The sequence below is a fragment of the Dermacentor andersoni genome, chromosome 10 (assembly GCF_023375885.2).
Source record: "Dermacentor andersoni chromosome 10, qqDerAnde1_hic_scaffold, whole genome shotgun sequence".
Classification (NCBI taxonomy): Eukaryota; Metazoa; Arthropoda; class Arachnida; order Ixodida; family Ixodidae; genus Dermacentor; species Dermacentor andersoni.
Window position 1 is genome coordinate 72,171,955 of NC_092823.1, and position 25,126 is coordinate 72,197,080.

Here is a 25,126-nt window from a genome sequence, read left to right on the forward strand (position 1 = left end):
ACAGCACGACTTGTTCCTTCTGATTAAGAGTGGCCAAGTATCAACGCATACGTTTGTCGCTGGTCACGCACGTGCCTCAATTGCCAACACTGTAAAGTGAATCACCGCACTGCGACTCCTCTTGGCGCTTTCTCGTACGAGGAAACCCGCTTCCGTCACCGTCACGTAAATATTATTGGCGCCCTTCGTCCCTGCGGGAACCATCGCTACATTATAGCCTCCATTGAGAGGTTCAGCTAATGTCCTCAAGCGATACCGCTCCTGTACATAACGGCGGAGTCGATATATTGAGCAGTCATCACACTCTGTATTAGCCGCTATGTGTTCCCTTCCACCATTACGAGAGAGGCTGGTCACCAATCCGACTTAATATTGTTCGACAATCTATCTCGGATACTTTGGGTCAATCACATCAACAATTTCTCTTACCCCCGGTGTCCAATTGAGTCATCGGAAGCATTCATCGTCAATTGAACGTTTACCCTAGGCCTCATTTTTTCTTTCATCATGAATCAATGTGATTCCTTTCGTTCTTCTTGACATCCACACCACCCTTCGCAGTGACTATTCCACATGCGCCGCCGAGCTTACGCTTGGCACGACTCGACGTGTCCCTGCGAATTCTGCGCCTACTCGCTCACCATACATGCTGCGTTTCCGACTATATCTACTGTGTACGGAACGCTAAGCCTACTGCTGTCTCTCCCCCCAAAGAACGACGCTCTTCACGTCGTAAATACGGCAACTCTTGCCTTGAGCATTGTATGCGCGTGCTAAGTGCCACGACGCTGTGAGTCTTGCCTGATGGCCTCCGTATGATGGTCCCTTCAAAATACTCAGTCGCGCACCTAAGCGCATACTATTGCTTATAAATGGCAGTTAAGATATGTTCTCGGTCGACTATCATAAGAGTGGCTCATTGGAATTTACCGCTTTAGTAACTTCTGCTGTCACACTCCCACCCGACCAGGTCAGTTGTACTCGACGCGTGCGTTTCGCACAGCTACCACGAGCGCTGTGCCATTCATGCAATTCATGAGTCCCTCGCTAGAACGGGGACCCTGAAGCGCATAACATCGTTCCACATCGGTCCAGTCACCAAAGACAACGACGACACATCCAGCATCATGACCGTTTAGGAGACGTGGAATCGTGGAATCAGGCTCCCGCCTGATTGAGCGGGCTCGCCTAAACTTAAAAGTTTGTGGTCACCAGGCACCAGAGTTAGCCAGGTATTTTATTCAGCCATAGTTCCGCTACTAAAACCGGGGAGTTTGATCCGTCCATGATGGAGTCGGAAATTGGTTTCGGTAGCCATAACTATGCCGACGCATGTGGGCGTAACATGTAGGCACAATATTTGAATAAAATCTTGAACGAAGGTGCTTGATTTGTCACCAAGCAGAAGTGGAAAACCACGCAGGGGCTGCGAAAGTATTCCGTCCCCGATATTTTTAGGTTGAAGAAACTGCTGTAGCCGTCACTGTTCCTGTGTTGACGTGCGTTTGACGAGTTCGATAATTAGGATTTTTAAAGGGTCTGTTGCAGGTGGGTCGAGGAGTAGGACGCGATGCTGGGTGGTTATCTCTTGAATTGTTAAGTATGCGATGTGACTCGCGTGTAGGAGGAATATATGTGAATATATATATATATATATATATATATATATATATATATATATATATATATATATATATAGTTGCGTGTAGAAAGACAACGACGGAAGAGGCTATTTACCCTGGACTGGAGCCAGAACGCCAGGCCGGCATTTTCTCGCGCCAAGGGCACAGACCCACTTCGTCGTCGTTCTCGCGGCGGCTCGTCTGTCGGGTATCTACCAATATTATCGTAATACTACCCCCCGGCGGCAAAAGCGCCATCACGGCGCTGGTAAATATCCAAAGCACGTGGAGAGTTGTAGGGCTTGAGTCGGGTGACGTGGACAATGTCCCTGGTTGTCACACCGGAGGACGTAGTGGGCGTGACTAGAACAATTTCATAGGTGACATCGGTCACTTGGCGGAGCACGCGATATGGGCCGGTATAACATGAAAGCAGTTTCTCACAAAGGCCAAGTTTACGCGGTGGTGACGAAAGGAACACGAGGGTGCCGGGGCAAAATTGACATCACGGTGACGGAGGTCGTAGCGTCACTTCTGTTTGTTTTGAGAGACCTGTAGACGAACGCGCGCAAGTTGACGAGCACGGTCAGCACGAGCGATCGCATCACAGACATAAGCGCTACTTGAAGCTGTGGTGCACGGTGTCTAGCAGTAGCGTCGGTTCGCGGCCATAAAAGAGGTAAAACGGGGAAAAGCCGGCAGTTTCGAGACGGGAAGAGTTGTATGCAAAGGTAATATAGGGTAGAGCCAGGTCCCAGTCACGGTGGTCGTCTGAAACGTATTTGTATAGAACGTATGTAAGGGTGCGGTTCAAACGCTCAGTGAGGCCGTTCGTTTGAGGGTGGAAGGAGGTATTAAACTTAAGCTGAATGGAGCAGGCCCGCATGATGTGGTCAATAACTTTCGCGAGAAACATACAGCCACGGTATGTTAGCAATTGACGTGAAGCACCATGCATCAAAATGATATCATGTAGAAGGAAGTTCGCAACGTCAGTTGCGCAACTGGTCGGAACCCGTACAAAAAAAGTTATTAAGAAGGCATTGAAATATAGTTGGTCAAGGTTGAGTTTCTTATTCAGGAATTATTGAGAGTTTGTTGGAGAATTGTTGGGTTGAATGTTGCGGATTCTTGAATGTTGGCCACTGAAATTTAATTGAAACACTATTGGGTACCTGAATGTTAAATAACTCTTAAGTTACCATTGAAAGTTCATTGTGCTTAGGCAACCCGTAGTGTTCCTTTTGTTGTATGGTTCTTGAGTTACCATTGATTCTGCGTTGAACTGACGTTGTGGTAGTTCTGTTGACCTGTTGTTTAGTTATTATTGCCACAGCACTGAAAAGCACATTGTGGCACAGTTGAGATGGCATTGAGATTTCAGAAGTCGCCATTGAAATATGATTGACGTTTCGTTGGGCTAGTGGATTTTTATGCATATATTGAAATTGATTTGCTGTTCACACTTGCATGCCCCTGTGGCTGCTCATAACTTTCCCAAACACAAACAAAATTAAAGGAGAGACTGATCAACTCGAAGTACTTTTATTTACACTAAAGATTTGTGCACGCGAAACATTATTACAGTACATAACGCACCATTACATCGAACCTGGAGACATAGGCTAGTACCTACAGCACTAGCAGTGTAAATACATCTGAAAAAACATATATATATGAATTCAATCAAAACGATCATTGTGGTCTTCACTTTCAACTATGACTAGAAGGCTAAGCGACTCAAAAGGCAGGGCTTAGCGTACCCTTGCAACAACCAACTTTGAATATATGAACACTTGAAGCATCTTGCGTGTCAATACACAAAATACATCTGAATATTGACGCGTGTACTTATCTTTATCGGGCGACCACGTTTCGCCGCCTAACAAATGTAATCGCACAGCGCGGGATGCGCCTGCATGTATCCGAAGTTTCTGGAAAGTTATCGATGCTTCTATCCGGCTGTCTGTTGTCGCCGAACCCTGTGTTATCTGATTTCATCGCGTGACGAGAATGGTGTAGAACTTTGTGGAAGGCACGCAGGTCCGAACGATTAGTCTGGAACATTCGACGACTGCAGTATAAAAGCCGACGCGCTTGACCCGCTGATCAGATTTTCGATGATCACCGACTGTGTTCGCCGCTATCGTTGTGCTTTAAGTGTAGCCTGTTTTGTGGGCACAGGTTCGCCCAATAAAAGCTAGTTTTGTCTTTCACAGTACTGCTACTGTGTTCTTTAACGTCACTACCACGTGACATGTGGTGGACGTGCTATTGATCCATGTACCGGACGCCCCCGACAAGCCGTGATCCAAGCCCGGACCGTAAAGAGAGCGCCAACGTAGTCGCGGACCTTTGAGGAAGCCGTCGTCTACAACAGCTGCCCCCGTAGCACGGACTTCTACCTGAGAAGACCAAGAAGATTGTGGCCAAGCCAACCACCATGGCTGCCCCAGTCTCACCCATCGTACTTCAACAACCCAGAGAGCCCCCTACCTTCCGTGGAGCTACGTCGGAGGATCCCGAAACCTGGCTCGAAACCTTCGAAAAGATCTCGACCTTCAATAACTGGACCTTTGAAGATAAGCTACGACACGTGTACTTCTCCTTGGAAGATGCCCCGAGGACTTGGTTCGAGAACCGGGAGTCCACCCTAGCAACATGGGACCTGTTCCGCAGTAACTTCCTGAGGACGTTTACGAGCGTTGTCCGAAAAGAAAGGGCCGAAGTTCTGCTGGAAACCCGAGGCCAACTACCCAATGAGACCATCGCTATCTTCACAGAGGAGATGACCCGTCTTTTCTGGCACGCCGACCCGGATATGTCCGAAGAGAAAAAAGTGCGTTTCTTGATGCGAGGCGTAAAGCAAGAACTTTTCGCAGGACTAATTCGAAACCCACCGAAGACCGTAGCTGAGTTCCTGACAGAGGCTACGGCGATTGAGAAAACGTTAGAAATGCGCGCTAGGCAATATAACCGCCAAGCGCTCACGCCTCAGTGCGCCATCCATGTGCTGGGCTCCGTTGATCTCCAAGAGACCATAAGGCCCATTGTGCGCGAAGAACTCCGCAAGGTCTTGAATTCGTCGCAACCTGAACTAGCCTCCATCGCTGACATCGTGAAAGATGAGGTTCAGCGATCGCTGGGAGCTCCTGAGGTGCAAGCTCAATTACCGCAGCCTCAGCCAGAAGCGATGACCTACGCCGCCGTCGCATGCCGTCAAGGTCCCCCGCCGCGACCGCGCCAGGGCCCTGTCACGCCGCAGTTCCGTCGTCCGCCGCCGCCGCCGCCAGCACGACCACCCGTCGCCCAGCGCACATACGCGAGGACGACGAACATTTGGCGCACCCCCGACCACCGCCCACTCTGCTACCACTGCGGCGAAGCCGGCCACGTCTACCGACGATGCCCATACCGGGAGATGGGACTGCGAGGTTTTTCCGTCAACGCTCCGCGCCCGCAGCAAGGTGAACGCCCTCGTGATATCGCCGACTACCTCGCCGCTACTCAGTGGAGCTCTCGACGACCGTCGCGTTCACCATCACCAGGCTGCTACCTGTCGCCGCAGCGCCGAGCATACACTGGCCCAGCCCGGGGCCGATCCGTGAGTCCATATCCGGAAAATTAAAAGCAGCAACCGATGGAGGTGCGGTTGCTGTTCGTCGAACTGACGAAGATCCTCCGCCGCCGACGAAGACAACGAAGAGACCATCTCGACGACATAATAACGACCCGCCGCCGTCCCGATGAAAGACGACTTGACGAGGCGACGTTCCAGCTTCACTTCAACACGCCGCAGCCGTGATCCGAGGCCAAGACCTAATTGCAACGCCAGACAAAGAACCACCGACCTCGATGTGCTTCTTGACGGCCACACAGTTACCGCCTTAGTGGACACAGGGGCTGATTACTCCGTCATGAGTGGACACATCTCCGCCCAGTTGAAGAAGGTTAAGACTGCGTGGGAAGGCCCTCAAATTCGGACCGCTGGAGGACACCTGATTACGCCGACCGGAATCTGCACGGCAAGAATTACCGTTCATGACCGGACTTACCCTGCCACCTTCGTTATCCTCCAACAGTGTTCACGCGACGTCATTCTCGGCATGGACTTCCTAAACCAACACGGCGCAGTCATCGTCCTGAAGTCAAAGTCGATAACCCTGTCTGAAGATCAAGCGATACCGCTGCAGAGCTCTCGTAGTCATCATGCCTTAAGCGTGCTCGAAAGTCAAGTCAGCATCCCGCCTCGCTCCAGTATTGTCATTTCCGTCGGCACAAAAACGCCTGCCGACGTAGAAGGCGTTATCGAGGGTGACCAACGTCTACTGCTAGACCGTGAAATTTGCGTCGCAAGAGGGATCGGTCGACTCAACGCAGGGAAAACGCAAGTGATGCTAACCAACTTCAGCCAAGAGTTCAACCACATCAGCAAGGGCACGACAATCGCGTACATCGAGGAAATTGTGGAAACGAGCAATGCCTTAGTCCTCTCAGATTCTGCCGCATCTACCCCGCCGACCATAGTCCCCGAACCAGACTTCGACGTAAATCCAAGTCTCCCCATAAGCAAGCAGCAAGAGCTCAGAAGTCTTCTCCGACGATACAAGGACTGCTTTTCGACTTCATCGAAGATTCGACAAACACCGGTTGCAAAGCATCGCATAATAACCGAAGAGTGCGCTCATCCACTCCGCCAGAGCCGTTACCGAGTTTCGACGCGAGAACGTGAAGCTATTATGCAACAAGTCGACGAAATGCTCCGCGACGACATCATCAAGCCGTCAAAACGCCCGTGGGCATCTCCTGTTGTCCTGGTGAAGAAAAAGGACGGAACCTTACGTTTCTGCGGGGATTATGGTCGTCTGACAAGATCTAACCAAAACGGCGTCTGAGTGTTTTCGTCCGGACTTGTAGATCACCGTGACGTCATATTCTTGCAGTCTGAGGCTCCACCTCGCCAGCCGTCCTGAAGGGTCCTTTAAGTTAGCTAGCCAACACAATGCGTGATGGTCGCTGACGACTTTGAATGGCCTGCCATATAGCTAAGGGCGGAATTTTGCTGTAGCCCAAATGATGGCGAGGCATTCCTTTTCAGTCGTAGAAAAATTGCCTTCCGCTTTTGACAGCGACCGGCTAGCATAAGATATCACCCGTTCATGTCCGTCTTTCTTCTGGACTAGAACGGCACCGAGGCCTAGGCTACTGGCGTCAGTGTGGATTTCGGTATCGGCGTCTTCGTCGAAATGTGCGAGTACCGGCGGTGACTGCATGCGTCGTTTTAGTTCTTGAAATGCGTCGGCCTGCGGCGTTTGCCATTTGAACTCGACATCAGATTTGGTTAGATGCGTTAGAGGGCATTTAAGCGCAGATTGTCTTCGTTCACATTACAAAACAACCTGCTCGTAAAGAAGAACTTCTCACCAGTCCGCGCCAGCTACCTTCTTGTTGTTCCGTCAGCGCTGCGTCCAGAACTACTGTACGCTCTACATGATGATCCAACCGCTGGGCACCTCGGATTCTCCCGAACGCTGTCGAGGATACAGGAAAGGTATTACTGGCCGCGTCTGACCGCCGACGTCGCTCGTTACGTCAAGACATGTCGAGACTGTCAGCGACGCAAGACACCACCGACAAGGCCAGCAGGATTACTACAGCCGATCAAACCTCCTTACCGACCATTTCAGCAGATCGGGATGGATTTGTTGGGACCGTTTCCGGCGTCAACATCCGGAAATAAGTGGATCGTCGTGGCGACGGACTATCTCACCCGCTTTCCTGAAACTAAAGCTCTACCGAAGGGCAGCGCAGCCGAAGCGGCGAAATTTTTCGTCGAGAACATTCTGCTGCGACATGGTGCCCCAGAAGTCCTCATCACCGACAGAGGAACAGCGTTTACAGCAGAGCTCACCCAAGCAATTCTGCAGTACAGCCATACAAGCCACAGGAGGACAACTGCCTATCACCCGCAGACGAATGGTCTCACGGAGCGCCTGAACAAGACCCTAGCCGACATGCTAGCAATGTAGGTCGACGTCGAGCACAAGACGTGGGACGCGGTCCTGCCGTACGTAACCTTTGCTTACAACACGGCGGTGCAAGAAACAACACAGATCACGCCGTTTAAGCTGGTTTACGGCAGAAACCCGACGACGACGCTCGACGCCATGCTGCCGCACGCCACCGACAAAGAGAATCTTGACGTCGCGACTTTTCTCCAGTGCGCCGAAGAAGCGCGACAACTCGCCCGTCTACGGATCAAGAACCAGCAGCGTACCGACAGCCGACACTACAACCTCCGACGACGCTTGGTCGAGTACCAGCCCGGTGACCGTGTTTGGGTTTGGAGCCCTATACGCCGACGAAAACTGAGCGAGAAGCTTTTGCGTCGCTATTTCGGACCGTACAAGATCATCCGACGTGTTGGGGCACTGGACTATGAGGTCGTGCCAGACGGCATTTCGCTATCACAGCGGCGCCGCTCACGACCTGAAATAGTCCACGTTGTGCGACTCAAGCCGTACTACCAGCGATAATGAACTTTGGGACTTCGCGTAACTGACCTTTGGACTTTGTTTGTTTTCGTTGTTTTGTTACTTATGTTTAATAAGTGTCCTTTTGTGTTTCGCTCTTATATTTGTAGCATCGGTACGATGCTTTTAAGAGGGGGATATTGACGCGTGTACTTACCTTTATCGGGCGACCACGTTTCGCCGCCTAACAAATGTAATCGCACAGCGCGGGGTGCGCATGCATGTATCCGAAGTTTCTGGAAAGTTACCGATGCTTCTATCCGGCTGTCTGCTGTCGCCGAACCCTGTGTTATCTGATTTCATCGCGTGACGCGAATGATGTAGAACTTTGTGGAAGGCACGTGGGTCCGAACGATTAGTCTGGAACATTCGACAATATGTTACATTTAAATGTTTCGCACACTAACACATCACAGGAAGAGCTACGGCTGACTGTGAGAAGGCAAAATGCCAGACTTGAAACAAATGACTTCACGTAAATATATACAAGCTTTAACGCACGTCTTTCACCGCGATTAGAATTTAATGAAGTACCAAAGTAGACTTGCCTGAGCTTTTTCTTTGAGATATACATATATATTTTATTGTTTCCCAATTACTTTATAAAATAACATCACCCAACTTAGCTATTATTTGACGAGATATCAATTAGAAAGTTGTCGGGCATGGTGAACACCTGAATCATGTTTCTGACAAGCCAGGATTGCTTACTTCAGAAATATACTTGTAAAATTTTGTGTAATGAATGCAGCTTATCTCCCTGGAACAAGTCAAGAACAAATAGTACATCATTTGATTATGTTAATTTGGTGTACAGAAGAGATTGTTGCTGGTATTTCCTCAATTTAGTGAGCTCATTTTCAGGTAATTTTTCTGGACGTGCACAAAGCTAGTTAGAGCACTTTTTGGGGCCTTTTTCCCTATACCCAGCAACTAAGTGGTACCTCAGTCAATAAAGAGATATGCCAAGGCTAATACCTTGAATGATAAGTGAAAAGATAATTATTTAGCACAGAAAATTGGTAGTAACACGCGGCTAACACAATTCAAACAGCCAAATAAATGGTCACCTGCACTTTCATTATCAAGTACCCAAGAAATAGTCATAAAGGATGACAAAAGGTTCCAATGACTCGACAGCCAGATTGGTGAGACAGTGAAACACGCAAATAAATGCATACACAAAACACCAATTACCTTATTTTCGCAGGTAAGACGTTATTAAAATATCACCGGAGTTTTGCTCCATAAAATACATAAAGGTTGAATAAAAATTGGGACAACGCAGTAACTGAAACATAGAGGGAGATGCAGCACCCGTGTTGAAAAAAATTACAAGGAAAGTGATATATATGCCTATTTAAGCTCACAGTTTTCGCTCTAACAAATAGAAAAAGGACGCATGGACTTAGAACATAAAAAAAGTTTCATGTGCCTGGAGAATGCAGCACAGTACAAACAAGCGTCATGAGAACCGAAACGTAGATCTTACTACGAATGCTTGCAACCTACAATCAGGCATGTGCCATATCATGCCTTGAATGGATGAAATTTATAAATCTTACACACGAAGGAAGTTACCATCACTCTTATTGGCTTCCTCAGGGGACTCCTTGAAGTTCAACTAGAAAAATGTACTCAGTGTTAAATACAAAGACGATAAGACGCTGTAGCGTTCTTCCTGAAGTAAACAGCGCAAATAACTTCATGCATCAATTCTATGGACACTTCGCCAATTCGGTGTACATTTATGTTTCACAACCACCCAAACAGAGATGAGAAGGACGAATTAAGCTAGGAACACACATGAACTCCGACTCAACTAGAAGTTTATTCGTGAAGACAAAGATTTTAAACACACAGGCCAACTTCACAAAGACAAAGCCGTGGATGCGCAGCAGAAACAGCCCGTCAAAACAAAAAAAGACCGAAATACGTCCTGTAGAATTAACATGTGCCTCAAAAACTAACCAAAACATGAAAACTGAAAGGTTTGTCCTGTGATATTATTACGATATCATCGAGTGATGCTGAAGGTACGAGCCGCCGCGAGATCGACGACGAAGTGGGTCTGTGCCTTTTGCCGCGAGCGAGTGTCGGCCTCGCGATCTCGCTCCAGTGTAGATAACCTGTATATAGCTTCTTCTCTGTGTCTTTCCACACGTAATAATCTGGTGGAGGTCGGCGATCCCCGTCCTCACCATGGGACTCCGGAGTGGTCGGTACATCGAGCTTGTCACCATGCCTTCCGGTGACGAGACCGCCTCTGCAGCGGCTTCGGCTTGTTCGACTGCTCCAATTATCAGGGTTGCCCGACATCGCGACCGTGGTGTGTTCTCTGGCCTGGAGGGAGAGGGCGTTGACGAGTGGATCAAGCCCTAGGAACACGCCAGTGCTAATAACAGGTGGGACCCAGCGCACACGCTCGCCAATGTCATCTTTTATCTCGGCGGCACCCCACGCGTGTGGCACCAAACGCATCACGACGAGATAAACAGCTGGGACAGTTTCAAAGAAAAGCTGAGGGAACTGTTCGGCGACCCCATTGGGCGCAAGGCTGCCGCGAGAAAGGCTCTTGCGTCTCGTGTTCAGACATCAACAGAGCCGTACGTTTCATACATCCTCGACGTCTTGGCTCTCTGCCGCAAAGCTGACGATACTATGTCTGAGGCAGATAAAGTGTCGCATGTGCTAAAAGGCATCGCCGACGATGCTTTCAATTTGCTTGTTTTCGGCCTCGTCCCGACTATCGACGCCATCATCAAAGAATGCCGTCGCCTTGAACAAGCTAAGAGGCGCCGTATTACACATCACATCACGCGGCTCCCCAACACTGCCGCTACGTCGACATGTGAGAGTCGACCGCGTCAAACCACCCCCTGTGACGATGTAAATCGTATTGTTCGCCGCGAGCTCGAGGCCGCCTGTTTGCCAGCTTTATCCGCGACGCCTCCCGATCCACCAGCAACCATGATTGCGCTGATTCAGGCAGTCGTCAGAAAGGAATTTGAGAACATGGGTCTCAACTCCGTGTGCTCATCGTCTATACCAACGGTTCCCCAGTTCTCTAGCAGCCCTCCTCGTCCCCGGCAGCTTTTTTCTCCCACACCTCGCCGCAACCCGTCCGAATGGCGTACCCCTGATGACAGGCCGATTTGCTTTCACTGCTGTCGCATCGGCCACGTCGCTCGTCACTGCCACAACCGATGGCCACCACCTCCTCGGACATACACCGCCGCTCATTCCCGCCCCTTTGGATCTTCTGTTCCCTATGCCACCCGCCATGACCCCATTGCCGCTGATGCTCCTGCCTCGAACCTTCGCTACAGCCGCTCGCCCTCAGCTCGACGCCATCAGTCTCGTTCGCCCCAACCGCGTCGCTTCTCTCCGTCGCCTATCGCCTCACGGATCTAGCCGGAAAACTAGGCACTGCAGCTTCTGGAGGTGAAGCTGCCTTGTCCACTCTGCCCTCAAATTCTCTGCTGACGTTACACACGAAACAAAACCTTCTTGACGCTGACGTTGATGGTTATCCTGTCACGGCACTCATCGATACAGGTGCACATCTTTCTATTATGAGTGTTGCCGTCCGACGACGACTGAACAAGCTCCTCACCCCAGCGTCGGCACGCGTCGTCCGCGTCGCGGATGGCCATACTGTGCCTATCATCGGCATGTGTACGGCACGTGTCAGCATCGCCGGCCGCCACACTCCAGTTCGCGTCACCGTGATTGCTCAGTGCCCCCACGACCTCATTCTCCGCCTCGATCTTCTCTCCGCGCATTCTGCTCTTATTGACTGCTCTGCCAGTACCCTTCTCCTTGAGTTGCCGATTCTCACAGAACCTTCTGACGCACCCCAGTGCCGCCTACGCCCCACCGGCTTTATTCACCTGCCGCCAAAATCAATAGCCTATATTGAACTCTTGTCTTCCCCACAGGTCCCTGATGGCGAGTACCTGGTCACTCCTCTGCCCGACATTCCGCTACAGTATGACGTTACCGTGCCTCACAGTATAATTACTATTACGGCGAACCGCACTTTCCTACCTATATGTAACTTTGGATTGGAAAAGCAAATTCTACCGCAAGGTATTTGCCTTGCCAACGTTGATTGTCTCAGCGACCATCACGTGGCAACATTATCGACCGATGCTTCTTGCGAGCTTATGGGGCCCATCATGCCAGCCTCGGCCGCCGACCCCAAGATACAGAAAATGATTGCGACGGACCTGTCTTCTGCGCGGGCTGAAGACCTTTACCAACTGTTATCGTCCTACAAAGATATTTTCGACTTCGACGATTGTGCTTTAGGCCAGACGCTCGCGGTCAAGCATCAGATTCTTACTGGCGATGCTACTCCTATTCACCGACGACCATATTGAGTTTCTGCGTCTGAACGCAGGAACTCGAACGCAGCTTCTAATATAGTTTCTAGCGCCTTTGCAGATGACGAGGTGACAAGTAAAGTATGATAAGAGTCCGTTACCTGTATTTCTTTTGTTTCCCTTTGGTGTTCTTAACTGAAGAAACGAGACCTGCAGGCTTGGGAGATGAGAAGACAGTTTGGCGAGGCTCAAATAAATCGCGTGCTTCTTGCAAGGCGAGAGACGGGAGCAGCCGCAGATACAGCGATTAGCTGTGATACTGTTGCGGCTGTTGCTGCATCCGAAGCTCTTTGAAGTCAATGGTTATAGCGGCTGCGCGCTGCGATCTCAAAGCGCGTTCGTTCTTTGATCTCTAGTACCGCGGACATTGGATAATAAACTATATTTGCTTTACGGAAGAGGGTACGTCGCAGGAAAATCGAAGATGCTTGCATCCTACGGTTCCCACAGCGCGTGCGATGCTCGAAGGTAGCGTCTTCGCCTGTCGGCACGTGTCTTATCGCCGGCCGCTTTGCCGCCGTGTCTACTTTTGGGGAACTCCACATGCGCGTATTCACCGTGTTTGCAAGTGAATTTCGCATTCTTCTGCTCCCGGAAACGTCCTCATTTCGGATCGTACCAATGCTTATGTCATCTAGTGTAGGTTAAAATGACGATGGGCGTTTGTACACCGGCGAGGAAATAAATCGTTATGAACTTGGGCGGTCATGAATCTAGTCTAACGTTGCAGTTTTTACGTAGCGAAAATTGCTATGAAAGTGGGCCGGTCCCGGAGATAGGCGCTTTTAAGCGCCAGCTGTAGTGACAGTACCAGGAAGTGGCACGAGGCGCACGCGCCAAGCACTTCAGAGCTTACTGGCTTTCGAATGGGAGGAGTATGCGCACGCTCGTGGCGTATTGGTTAGACTACCGGTCTCGACGGCCGACGTTTGATTCCACCCCACCGGTCACACATTATTTTCTTTTAATGAAAGCGTGGCGAAAGAAGAACCAACCTGCCACAAAGTGACAGGAATGAGGTTGTAATGCATCGCAATAAATGTTTGGAATGTTCATATGCGAGTCCTAATTATTGTATACTAGACTCAACTGCTACACAACAAAAGAACAACTGGAAAAATCGACACAAATTACCCAATAAATTGTTTATATAGAACACTCAACGGTAATATTGTTTTGCAAGGGTTGAGTGAAGTCAATTGCTCTTGAAAACTTGTTGAAGTCCGTTGTTTCAACAATTGCCCAAAGATATCTCAATGGTTAATGAACAATCATTCTTGTACTGGAAGTGCACGGGTTACGGCGTAGCGGGTCGCGTAGTCAGTCGCGGCTGCAACCCACTTGTTTGCTGATGTAAACTCCGGAAATGGGCCGAGAAGGTCTAAGCCAACACGATAGTAGGGCTCGGCAGGGATGTCGAGTAGGGGCTGGTAACCAGAGGGTAGCTGGGAAGGCTTCTTGCATCGTTGCCAAACTTGACAAGCGGCGACGTAACCTCGCACGGAACGGGCAAGGCTTCGCCAGAAAAAATGCCGACGTACATGGGCATAGGTTTGAGATACGCCGAGGTGTCCTGCCGTTGGTGCGTCGTGAAGCTCTTCTAGAACGGTTGAGCGGAGGTGTTTAGGTATGACAAGAAGGAACTCAGAGTCGTCCGAGTGAAGGTTGCGATGGTACAGAGTACCGTCGTCGAGGACGAAGAGGCGTAGAGTGGTATCGGCCGAAAAGTGCTCAAAACGGTCGATGAGTGCTCTGATGTAGGCGTCACGAGGTTGCTCGTCGGCGAAATGAAACAGCGGGGATACAGAGAATACGCAGGCAGCACTGGTAATATCGGAGGAGTCAGGATCGTCAACGGGGTAACGCGACAAGCTTTCAGTGTCTTGGTGCAGGCGCCCAGACTTGTAGCCCACGGAATATGAAAATTCTTGTAGCCTCTAAGCCCATTGAACAAGCCGGCCTGTAGGATCTTTTAACGATGAGAGCCAGCAGAGAGCGTGATCGTCAGTGACTACGGAAAAAGGGTGACCGTAAAGGTAGGGACGGAACTTCGCAACCGCCCAGACAACAGCAAGGCACTCTCGTTCCGTAATGGAATAGTTGCGTTCCGATAGTGCTAGGAGGCGGCTCGCATAAGCAATAACGCGATTCTTGTCCCGCTGCCGCTGGGCTAAGACGGTACGTACGCCATGACCGCTGGCATCTGTACGCAATTCTGTAGGCGCATCAGGGTCGAAGTGGGCGAGAATGGGTGGTGAGGTTAGAAGAGTGACGAGACGAGAGAAGGCGGCCGCTTCTGAAGTGCCCCAGGAGAATTGTACGCTTTCTTCAAAACATTAGTGAGGGGTCTAGCAATTGTCGCAAAATCTGGAACAAAACGACGAAAGTAGGAGCATAGTCCTACAAAACATCGGACGTCTGCAGCTGTCTTCGGTACCAGAAAATATCGGACAGCGCGAGTTTTGTCGGGATCAGGCTGTACTCCGGAAACGTCAACGAGATGGCCAAGAGTAAGTTGACGGTGGCCCAAACTACATTTGGATGAGTTAAGTTGCAGCTTCGCCTTGTGAAATACATCAAGTATAGATGTTAGATGCTCATGCTCAACGATAAGGAATAAGGAAAGAGCAGATTGGGTGAGGGAACAAACGCGGGTTAGTGACATCCTATTTGAAATCAAGAAAAAGAAATGAGCACTGCCAGGACATTTAATGAGGAGGGAAGATAACCGATGGTCATTAAGGGTCACGGTACGCATTCCAAGGAAAGGGAAGCATAGCAGGGGGTGGCAGAAGGTTAGATAGGCGGATGACATTAAGAAGTTTGCAGGGACAACATGGCCACAATTAGTACCTGGCCGGGGTAGTTGGAGAAGTATGGTAGAGGCCTTTGCCCTGCAGTGGGCGTAACTACGCTGATGATGATGATGAAGGTGATTTAAAACGAGTGAAAGTGCGTTTTTTCAACTCTAGTTTTCAACTCTAGAAAAAGGCTGGCACCGCCTCAATATGATGTTGTTTTCTGTAATTCTTTCTCTACAACTAGCAAGACCCATAACTACTGCGTGACTACCACGTCGTCAGCATCAATGCCTCAATGCGTGACGTCGTCAGCAAACACGGCATTGAGCACGCTTTCAACAATGTCGCTGCTGTACTGCATTTACCAAACGCAAACACCTAAACACCTTCCGCGGCTTTGTACATAAATGCGGAGTAAGTACCTAAAGTACCTCCGCCGCTTTGTCCGTGACATCGCTCCTATCGCAGCTCGTCGGCACAAACGTCAAACCATGACCACACCGTCTCTCTGTACGGATGACTATGAAGGCGCCTTTTAGACTGTTCAGCGACTTCTCACATCAGGTGTTTCCTCCCTTTTATCCCACAGCCTATCCTACACACTGACACATGTGGCCATGGCTTCGGCGCTGTTTCGCTGCAGTGGAGCCAGGCGTTGAAGAGCAAATCGTCGGCTATGCGAGCCGTCCTGTTTCTCCTACTGAGCGATGTTGTGCTCACTAAACAAGAATTCCTTGGGCTTTACTAAAGTTTAGCCTTTAGTTATGTGGCTGCCACTTCACACGTGTTACCGAAAACTTCATGTTCTCTGTTGGTTATCCTCCCTGAAAAATTCGTCCGGACTCCTCGCCGCAGGGCGCTTCGCCTACACGAGTATGAGTACACAGTCAGATACAGGTCTGGCAGCCAGCACCAAGACCATGACGCTTCCTCGCACTGCCCCTTATCGCCAAACGCCCGTGTTTCTCCTTCCATCTGTTCAACACCGCAAAGTCAACCGACCAATACGAGGACTGTTAGCCGGATAAGATTCGTTACGTCGGTAGACATTCTTTCCTCAGGGGACCTCGGCTACCTCCAGCGTGGAGATACATACAGACCCAGCATTATGCACCGGCTCATTGGCCTACCCTATCCACCCAACAGCCCCTTATGAAACGCACTTGCACGTAATAAATTGCATGGTGCATAATTACTTTAGTAAGTTCACAACCAAAGAGTAACTTCAACTACAAGTTTCACAAGCATTTCACGACGATGCCACGGCTGACAACTTAGGTTTTAACAAAGCCTACGATCGCCTTAAGAGTCGCTGTTTTCGGCCTGGCCTGTACACTAGTCTTGCCAAGTACGTCGGTTCCTGGGCGTCATGTCGACACCGAAAACGTTCCACACCTCGTCCCCCCTGCCCTTTAAAACGAATGTGGCGCCCGTTTTTCCCGTCGCAATGGCACGTATAGACTTGTACGGACGCCTTTTGCTTACACGCACGAGTCAGGGCTGGATTGTCTCCGCCGCGGACCATATGACTCGCTGCGCAGAGACGGCAGCATTTCCTTCTAGTGCTGCCTCTGGATTCGCCGAGTTTCTCCTGCGCGCCATAACCTTGCGCCACGATGCGCCTCGTGTTCTGAGCGACTGTGGCTAGGCTACTCTTCCTGATGGCCCTGGAGGCCTCTAACACCATTCATAAGAAGCGTATCATCCCCAAATACATGGGCTTGCCAAGCGTTTCCATCGAATTTTGTGTGACCTGAGCTCTGCGTATGCTAAAGCTGAACACAAAACCTGGGACACTATACATCTTTTCGGGACGTTTGCTGATAATATTGCTATTGATCGAACAATAGAATCCAAATTACAGCTCTACATTGCTCGTGTGCGGTCATGCACTGTCCTTTCGTTCTTTATGCCATTTACCCTCTGGTCTGTCTGTCCCATCCACATCCCTTACCGAAGAGTTCGCCACCCGCTTCGCCCACTGTCGTCAAACAGCACGCGCCATCACTGCGACCATTCAAGACAAAAGAAATGTCCGTGGTGATGCCACGTTTCGTCTCATTTCGTTCCGCCGAGGCGATGAATTCCCCCTATGGACACCCGTTGTTGTACTGGGGCTATGCGAAAAATTTCCTTCATAGGAATCTTGGCCCGTGCACGATGATTGAAAGCACGTCTGCAGCAAACTAACGCGTTGCTCCTGTTAGCTCGGCTACTGGCCACCATTACCGCCTGAAGCCGTATCATCTGCGTTGCTGCTGTCTCTGGCTTGCTTTCTTGCCGATCACTTTTCTAAAGACTGGAAGTTAGTGCGTGTGAAAAAACTTAGTTCTGAATGTATACAGCCTTCCTCACAGTCATCATGAACGTTTGCCTGTCTGGCACTAGCTCACAGGCTTGAGTGGTTGCGTTGACATGCAAAGGCTGCGCCTTATTACCGGGCGTCGTGTAACACACAAGCATATATATATATATATATATATATATATATATATACATATTGCTGCGACAACTTGGTCACATTCAAGTTGCGCGGCCTTCGTATTGGACACAATCCATGCCGTACCGCGGTGTTGTTCACAAACAACAAGCAACGATCTTCGTGGCAGGAGTAGGCGGGTGGAGCCGGCTCGCATGCGCTACGCGCACGAGGGTTCGCGCGAGAAGGCGGAAGCCGACGGTTCGAGGCCAGTTTGAGAACGCGACTGCCAGGCAATGCTTCACAACCGCAGTGACATTTAGTTGTGGACAAAAGTTCGCCCTTAATAAACATCGTTGTTTTATTAACATCGTTACATTGCTTGTGGAGGTGCGGGGTATGAGGCGAAGACCCACTGACGGAATCAGCATTGCATCAGCAAATCCATCCCGTGGAACTGACATCTGTACACCAGAGGACCCCCCACCGTCTTCGAGGTGACTCGCCCGAATTACGCCCTCTTCTCTTCATACCAAGGGAAACTCAGACAACGGACGCCGCCACAATGATTAGCCAGGTAACACCTGCACAGCCGGTCGTAACCCAACCTTGCTAGCCGCGAACATTCCACGGCGACTTGTTCGAAGACGTGCAAGACTAGTTGGAACTGTTGTAGAGAGTGGCAAGCTTTAATGAATGGAATGAGAGACAGAATCTGCGTAACGTATATTTCGCTTCGTAGGCTTTCGCCAAAACGTGACATGTAAACCACGAACCCTCTTTGTCCTCTTGGGAGGAATTTTGACGACAAATGCTAGCAACATACGCCAGCACGGTCGCAATGAAAAGGCGGAAAATGCACTTCAACCTAGGAACCAGCTCACAAACGAGAACGTGGCGATGTACATCGAGGACATGCCCCGCTTGTTCAAGCGTACTGATCCAAGCACAAGTAGCTTCCCCATCTTATGCGTGGAGTGAAGCAGGATCATTTCGCAGTTCTTGTCCGCAACCCACCACGCACGGTCGCCGAGTTCAGATACGAAGGAACCACCATCGAAAAGACTGTGTAACAGCGGGCTCGGCAATACAACCGTGAAGCAAGCTGTGCATATGGCCATGTCTTCTCGGGAGGCATGCGAAGCAACCTTGAAGCACTGCGGGAGCTCACCCGGTCAGTGATCAGGGAAAACCTCAACAAGTTGCAGATACCTCAGACTCCAACAGCACTATCTATCGTCGACGTCGTCCGGCACGAAGTGAGGCAGGTCATACGCGATCCAGAGCGTCAGCCACAGCCAATGCGGCGCAACCGAACGTACCCCGACGTACTCAGGCAACCCGCGCTGCGTAGTAGTGGAGCAGTAGCGATGTTCGTTTCCTACTCGCCGACATTGCGCAGTGCAGCTCATTTTTTGGAACAAAGGCCCTGGAAAAGTTACGTCTGGCGTGACCGCAAGCGCAGGCCTCTGCGTTTTCACTGCGGAGAAGCGAGTCACCTGTATTGGTTCTGCCCGTACCGTCAAGCTGGTTTAAGGGGTTTCCCTTAAGTACACCATGCTCCCGAAACGGTGAACGGCCAGCAGAGATCGAAGAATACTTTGCCATGCGCCAAATCCCCGTTACTCCTGGCCAACATCAACCATGGTCACCGTCGCCAATGCGCTACTGTTCGCCTAGCCCACGCGCGTCTGCAAGATTGCCTCGGGATCGCCTAAGCGTTCACCAAGCCCACACGAGAAAGAGTGAAGCAAACGACCTGGGGAGGTGAGGGCGCCGATAATCATAGTTACGAAGATCGTGCAACGCTGTTCCAGTGCGATGACGAAATCATTACAGCAAATAGGTGCGGGAACAAAATGATTACATCAGATTTGCGATTGATAATAGACGGATGAGAGCTGAATGCCTTAGTTGACACCGGCACTGATTATTCGGTAATAAACTTCAAGATGGCGAAGCACCTGAAAAAAGTTGTGACGCAGTGGACTGGACCGCAGATATGTACGGCAGCAGGTCATCTTATTACGCCCCTTGGCGATACGATAAAAGGCTTTACTTACGTTTCTGACCTCATTGTACTGCCAGAATGTTCACGGGAACCTATATTGGGAATGAACGTTCTACAAGCTAACGGCGCCATAATTAATCTACGTTGGTCCAGTGTATCTTTCTCGACAAAACAAGCTATGGCTGCAGAAGAATCGGAGGAGCGACGTCTTGCTGCACGGCGCGTCGTTGATGATGACGTAACTGTGCCCCACGTTGCAATATGTAGGTTCTTGCGGAAAAATGAAAGATTTTACGGTCGCGAAGGCATAGCGGATGGAAACATAGAGCTCCTTTTCAACAATGGTTCTTACGTGGGTCGGGGTCTCGTTCACTTAAGCGATGGTCGGGCAAATGTCGCACTTAACGAATTTCGAAAAATGAATTCCAACACATAGCTCAAAGAACAGCTATCGCCAATTTCCCCGAGTTCTTTGAAACAACCGAATTATGCAGCCTAAAGACAACGTCAACTACCCTGCCAGGAACCTCCTGTGTCGACAGATCAATTACCGTCAACCCTAGACTCCCGGAAGCCCAAAAAGAACAAATATGCGCCCTGATAAAGCATTTTTCTCACTGCTTCTCCACTTCCTCGAACGTACGGCGCACGTCTGCTGCAAAGCACAGAATCATAACTGTAAACGCCACGAGGCCGGTATGCCACCACCCGTATCGAGTTTCACCTAAAGAAAGGGAGATCATCAAGAAGCAAGTAGTTGAGATGCTTTCGGATTACGTTGTTCAGCCTTCCAGCAGTCCATGGGCGTCTCCCGTAGTGGTCGTTAAGAAAAAAGATAACACACTTCGATTCTGCATCGCCTACCGTAAAATGAACAGCGTAACTGAGCGGGATGTATACTTCCTTGCGCGTATCGACGAAACGTTAGATCGATTCCGATGTCCAAAGTTTTTCTCCTCCCTGGATCTCAAGACTGGATATTGGCAAATAGAGGTGGACGAGCGGAATCGTGAAAAGACAGCATTGGTAACCCCTGATGGCCTCTATGAACTAAAGCGCTTCCATTCGGCGTCTGTTGCGTACCTGCAACGCTCCCGCAAATAATGGACACTCTGCTCCTAGGATTGAAATGGCGGCCGTGCCTAGTGTATTAGGATTGTGTTGTCGTATTTTCTGCTACATTTGACCAACATCTAGAGCGCCTGCGACTAGTATTAGAAGCTATTCGCGCAGCAGATTTGACAATTAAGGCGGAAACATGTCAATTCGGCTTCGATGAACTTCGGTTTCTCGGACACGTCATCAGTTCAGGAGGTTTCGGCCAGATCCCGAAAAGACAGCAGTTGTTACGAGGTTCGCGACACCCACGGACAAAAAGTCAGTGCGACGTTCCTTGGGTTTATGCGCATAGTACAGAAGATTTGAGGAAAACTTTGCAAAGATTACTGAGCCCCTTAGAATACTAACAAGAGAAGATGAACCTTTCATATGGAAAAGCGAACAAGACGTCTTTGACGAGTTAAGGAAACGCCTGCAAGCTTCTCCGATCCTTGCCCATTCTGATGAGATAGCCGACACTGAAGTTCATACCGATGCGAGTAACATCGGACTCGGTGCCATACTAGTGTAGTGGAAGAACGGCCAGATACAGTAATAGCTTATGCCAGCCGGAAGCTCTTGAAAGCAGAGGCAAACTACTCAGCAACCGAGAAAATGTGCCTTGCACTCATTTGGGCAATATGTAAGTTTCGACCCTACCTCTATGGCAGACTATTCAGAGCAGTCAGTGATCACCATTCGCTTTGCTGGCTGGCGAATCTCACGGATCCATCCCGACGACTTGGAAGATGGAGCCTTAGGCTACAAGAGTTTGATATCACTTTCGTATACCGAGAAGGGAGGAAACACAGCGATGCCGGCTGCTTGTCACGCGCACCAGTCGAAACAACTGTGTCAGAAGAGCATTTCCCGTTTCATGGTATTGTTGATGCGTAACAAATCGCTCAATAGCAACGAGATGACGCCGAATTACTTGGATTTATACAGCGCCTAAAGGGCCTCGACGTTCAACTCCCGCGTATTTTCTCCAGAGGGATATCCTCGTTCTGTCTGCGAGGAAGTGACCTCTACAAGAGAAACTTCGAGAACAGTGACGCAAATTTTTTACTTGTCGTACCCACAGAGTTGTGAGAAGAAATTTTGCATGCATGTCACGATGAACCCACATCTGGACACATGTGTGTGAGCCGTACATTCGCCAGGATTCGTCTGAAACACTACTAGCCTAGGTTATTAGCATAAGTGAAGCACTATGTCAAGACTTGTCGCGAGTGTAAAAGGCCCAAGACTCCATCCGTAAAACCAGCAGGCCTCCTACAGCCAATAAAGCCACCTAAAGCATCATTCGAACAAGTTCGTATGGACCTCATTGGACCCTTCCCAACATCAACTTTAGGCAACAAGTGGATAGTTGTGGGCACGGTCTATCTAACCCGTTACGCAGAAACCGCTTCTGTGTACAGTGCAACGGCTGTCGAAGTTGCAAAGTTCTTTGTCAACAATATCGTGCTTAGGCATGGAGCTCCCCCAGTTGCTATTCCCGATCGTGGAACAGCCTTTACTGCGGACCCGATGAAGTGCTTGTTGCAAATGACACATACTGATCATAGGACAACTACGACGTACCACGCTCAGACAAAGGGTTTAACTGAACGCCTCAGCAGATCACTGGCTGACATACTTTCGATATATATCGATGTTGAACATAGCTGTGGGACGAAATTTTGCCGTACATCCCCTTCGCATATAATATGACCGTTCAAGAAACACCAAGAGTCACCCCGTTTGAGCTTGTATTTGGCCGAACGGTAACCACAGCTTTGGATGCTATATTGCCGTTACATGAAAAGACAATAACCCATCTGACCTAGATGATTTCTTGCAAGGAGCCGAGGAGGCACAACAGATGGCAGGGTGGCGAATAGGCCGCGAACAACGCATCGACTCCAGCCGGCACAACCAGCAACGTAGTGAAGCTCATTATCAGCCCGGTGACAAGGTGTGGGTATGGACCCGGTTCGCATGCGCCACGCGCACGAGGGATTGCGCGAGAAGGAAGAAGACGACGTTTCGAGGCCAGTTTGAGAACGCCACTGCCGGGCACTTCTTCACGCCCGCAGTGATATTTAGTTGTGGGCTCACGTTCGCCCTTAATAAATATTGTTGTTTTATTAACATCGTTACAATATATATATATATATATATATATATATATATATATATATATATATATATATATATATATATATATATATATATATATATATATATATATATATTTGTATATATATATATATATATATATACTATATATATTTATAGATCCAGGTTGGCAATAAGTCCAGCACCTCCACCAAATGTCGCGAAGCAGTTTGAGCAGTAAGCGTTCGCGACTTGAACGTTGGAGCAGCGAGAGGTAGTGTAGCCGACCGAGCACCGAAACAAGGTTTGCTCTTTCTCGTCGTCGTTGTCTCCCTCCTAGCCGCAGCCCCACTGCTCCCTATTTTACAGTACAATGTATATATATATATATATATATATATATATATATATATATATATATATATAGTTGTTCCACTCGTGTATGCTTCGAACCAAGAGCGAATTTTGGATGATTCTGCTCTTTTATTCAGTTGTTTAATATGTTTTGAACGCTTTCTTCTGGGGTTGGCAGATCTCTGTTAAGTGATGTGTCTGATTTTTTAAGTGCACTTTATAGTCTCCGCTTATTTCGTGAAAAAATGGTGTCAGCCTGCTAAGCTGCATTTTCTGCTTGACAGTCGTGAGGCCAGCTCTATTTATGGGTTCGGTGACGGACTAGGTTCTAGCGTATGTGTTAATAATAAACCTCAAGGCCCTGTTTTGTACACGCTCACATTTTAGTGTGTTTTGTTGGGTGTGCGGCTCTCAAACATGACTTGCATAAGTCATTACAGGATGTAGACTCATGTTGTAGGCCATTGGTTTTACCTCTGGAGTGGCGTCGTGAACTTTTTGTCGTAATGCCCAAAGTTTACACTTGGCCTTATTACAAATGTTATCAACATGTAGCGACCAGTTCAAATCATGTGTGAGATGAATTCCTATGTATTTAGATTCCTTAACCTCACATAACTCGGCTCCGTTGATGCTGTCGGGGAAAATTAAAGGATCTTTTTTACACGTCATGCGCATACAAACAGTATTTAATGCATTCAGTTCCGGTTGCCCCTCGCCCACCCAAGAGTGACTTTCTGTAATAGGTTACTAAGGTTCTGTTGATTATTAGGAGTGCATATTTTAGCATCTATAATGGTTTGATCAGCACAGTGCTTGAAGGCTATTTTTGGCGAAAGACATGTTCCCATATAACTGATAAAAACGGAAAGAAGTAACGGGCCTACAACAGAGCCTAGCGGCACACCGGTCGACCTAATTTATTTGTACTTTAAACAGAATATAATGAAAGAATTTGTTCCCTTTGTGACAAATATGCCTCAATCCAATGTATTAGCTGAGTATTACCGAAGAAATGAGACAGTTTCATAAGCAACCTTCTATGGTACATTCTGTCGAATGCTTTCTGTAATCGATAAAGATAATATCTATTTGACCCCTTTCATCAATACATTGACCGATTTCAGGCGTAACTTCAGTGAGGAGAGTGACTATGGAGTGCCCTCGGCGAAAGCCATGCTGGGCTTTACCCAAAATGTCGCTTTCTTATACACATTTAGCTGGGTATTTAAGATCTGCTGTATCGTTTTGCAACATGTACTTGTCAAACAGATTGGTCGGTAATTAGTCACGTGTTTGTATCCCTGTTTGTGAATTGGTACTACCTTAGCACCCCTCCAGTCTCTCGGAACGTCGCCAGATTCTAGAGAGTTAGTATATAGATGGCAAAATTTTATTATTTTCTTCTCGGTTACATGTGGTAGAGACATAGGTGATCACCATTTTGTGGTCAGAAATTGCTTCTAAAATTTCACACCCGTTTTTCGATTGTGTGACGGATCTGCTCGAAAACAGCAAATCAAGTAGTGATTCTCCTGATTCGTAGGTTCCCTGTGGGCATAGGTAATATTTGTGGTAAGTCAAGGGAAAAAGTCAGATTAAGAAGAGCACGAGACACTGCCTCATCATTTTGACCTTCCCGATAATATACCCAGTCAATATTCGGTTAATTGATATCTCCTGCCATTAGATCTTGCAGTTGCTGTTGCTAAATTTTTCAAGAAAGAACTCATTAAGGAATAGCATGCATTTTTCGGTGGTGTCGGGGGGGAGGGCGATATACTGCAACAACAAGAA